Source organism: Macadamia integrifolia, chromosome 13, assembly GCF_013358625.1.
Source record: "Macadamia integrifolia cultivar HAES 741 chromosome 13, SCU_Mint_v3, whole genome shotgun sequence".
In the NCBI taxonomy this organism is placed as follows: Eukaryota; Viridiplantae; Streptophyta; class Magnoliopsida; order Proteales; family Proteaceae; genus Macadamia; species Macadamia integrifolia.
This window is the reverse complement of record NC_056569.1, coordinates 28,969,664-28,973,090: the sequence shown is the minus strand read 5'-3', so window position 1 is coordinate 28,973,090 and position 3,427 is coordinate 28,969,664.

Here is a 3,427-nt window from a genome sequence, read left to right as displayed (position 1 = left end):
CCAAAAAAAAAAAAAGAATTAGTAATTGACTGACTGATTAAGTTAACTTTCATTACTCTCATAGACTTATTGATCATTTAGTGAGGCCATGTATTAATCAAATGGGCAACAAGACATACGGAATAGGAAGAATATTGATTATTAGATATTTTGGAGCCAGTTAATTAATACACATATAATTTGTTTCTAATAATAGATGGAATTAATTCGTAGAAGTATTATATGGTCTACGAGTCACAATGTCATGGTAGTTCAGAAGAAACCAATATTGATGGTTTTTGCTTTTCTCTCCCTTCCTCAAATTGTAAGAAAATTCTTAATTGGATAGCTTCCAAACTACTCTCTCTCTCTCTCTCTCTCTCTCTCTCTCTCTCTCTCTCTCTCTCTCTCTCTCTCTCTCTTTTAAAATTGGATAGAATAAGTCCGTATTGACAAAAAGTATGGGGATCACCACTCAAATTTGTTTCTCACTACCCTAACAATTAATTTTGATCCAACGGAAATAATTGAGATTCTTCTTTTTCTGGTTTTATGAAGTTAATAATTGAATATATATATTTTTTTGTCGGTATTAAGTTGAGGAAGCTTTCCTACACTCCTAGTGTAGGGTTCAGTCATCATCCTGTGGTCCTAAAAGAGGTTCGGACTCCTCTTCAATTCTTGATTGTCCAATTCTTGCCTAATACTCTCTGTGAGTGCAATACCTGTACATTTTCAATCCAATGGCTGTGAATCTTTAGAGTTATTCAAATCTATGCAAAACCATTCGGATCAGACCCAACCTAACCCCCTTTAGATATAATTCATATGTGGTCCACATTTTCAGAACGAGTGAAGGCAAGGTTCTAAAACTCAGAATTGGTCAAAGTCAATACCCATCCAGATTGACCTGGATCGGATTGCATTGGTTAGATGTACACTGCTTTTTAATAAAATAAAGTTTTTTTTGATATGTTTTTACCCTTGGACCATACCCAGGTATCGGAATTGATCAGTCAATGTTAGAATAAATACCAACAAATGCGAAGAAAACAAACTGATTCAAAAAAGGCATAGAGATTTAACGAGGTTCACACACCGATATGGTGTGCTACGTCTTGGGTGAAGAATAATATGATTCACTAGTAGAAAAACCCCAAATCTCATAATATTTGCTCAACAAGGTGATAATGCATATCAATGCATCGTCAAGTCGGGTCAATCCGTCGAGTTGTGGTTATTGGCCAAACCCCTCTACTACCATCACAAATCTTAGAAAAAGTCTCATTCGAGTTGCCACCAAAATATATTAGAACGGATCAATCTTCAAAACGGGTCAAGAATTCGAAACAAACATAACAGTCAAGATCAATGATCAATCAAGACTGATGCTAATCCGATCCAAGTTTTAGAACAATGACTGAGAGGGAAACCAGACAGTGGCGGCAAGGAAATCCTTTTCCCTATTAGAATCATTATCGGATTGAAAAGGAGGATAAAGTAATCCATCCTGACTCAGCAGTGTTCTAGGACAATAAAGCTAAGTCCTCTTGGCTCTTGTTGTCCACCTATTTGTGTGGATTTTGTACCTGAAAGCAACACAATTGTACCATTCCTGGCTGCTGCGAAGGATCAACGACATGGTATTCTACTTTTTGGGAAAACCTGTCATAAATACTGAGTGCTCAGGAGCCATAGCTATTGTCTACTTGTAGGAAAATTTTTCTTTTCAGGAAACACTTGTGGGAATCGGGAACCATAAAGGGTAGTGGGTACCTGCAAATCATGTTCGTTGGTCTATGGATTTTGGTGAACAAGATAAAGATCGATGTGACAAGATTGTGTCCTAAGGACCAAAGAAATATTAGGGTTTCTCTCCATGGAGGTCCCCTACAAAGCCACAGTGCTCAGATGGAGACCTATGTTTAATCGAGTCTGACTATCTGCTTTGTATTCAATGTCTCAAAGAACAAAGAGGGAATGCCACTCAATTAATTATCAACTCCATCACCGAGCCACAATTTAGTTCAACTTTTAACCCGAAAGAAATAGTCCTAAGGAGATCTTTCCAGGCAGTGGGAAACTTCAGGGTTTTATTTCATTGTATCCATAGTTTTAGTGCACAGTATCAGAATATGTGGGCCATATCTGCTATCAGAATAGATTGGTATCGTTATCTGTATTAGATAGAAATATCCTTGTTCTTTAAAAAAAAAATATGATTTTTTAACATTTTTACCACTGGTCCTCACTGGAACAGTATTGACCAGGTACTGGGATCGGGGACATGCAAAACTGGTATGTACAGGAAATCTAATACTGATACATAGAACCATAACTGTCTCAAAATGGTTATAGATTAGTTCCAAAATCGATACGATATTGGTCTACTATCAATAGAACCCTAAGCGGCCTATATATGAACACAACTCCTTCAAGAGCAGGTAGGTAGTGGACTGCCTGTTACCCTCCTTTCTTGTCCTTCGATCTTTTTTAATTTTATTTTATATTACGAAATCTGTTAAAACAAACATCAAAGTAAATGAAGAAAATAAACAAACTCACATAAAATGACACAGAAATTTAATGAGGTTCACACGCCAATGTGATCTACTATGTCCTCAAGTGAAAAAAAGATGATTCATTATGTTGGAAGAAAGATCATAATGGAGATCTCTTAAAAACACTCAAACTCATGACAAGAACACTCATTCAGAAACCCTAACACGAAAAACCTCAAATCTCACTTGCTTACACAACAAGCATCATAACATACAAATACTCCTCCGATTCAGGTCGATCCATCGAGTCACATCTAGTCGGGTCAAATTGTGCTCTCGGGGGCTTTGCCTTTGTACCCCCATATGAGATCAATGATGATCGGCCCAAGCCCTCTGCTACCATCACAAATTTCATGAAAAGTCCTATTCGAATCACCACCAAATTTTATCGAAACTAATCAAAAATTCAAGACACATAAAAAAATCTTTTGTTCCAATTAACACACACACACAGAGTAGGTGGGTAGTGGGCTACCCGTTACCTAACCTTAAGTTTGTAATGGGTTGTTCAAACTGTAAGAACGCAACCCTAAAAGCAATATAGAAGGTAATGGAAAAACTAGAACAAATAATGCACATAGGTTTACGAGGTTCGGCAAAATTACCTACGTCCTCGGTGAAATGGGATTCTATTTCACTATCAATGGAGAAAAGGGTTACAGCGCTCATCCTCAAACCTCTCAGAAGTGCTTACAGATAAAGTAAATCTTACGAAAAATATATAGCGAAAACCCTAATACCAAAAAGTACAAAACTGCCATCAAATAAAAGACATCATACACCAACACATGGATCGTCATTTTGTCGAGGAGCCTGCACCAATACTCCTAGATTAAACTGCGATGGAATACAAGATATCATACACCACACAAGGACACATAAATTTA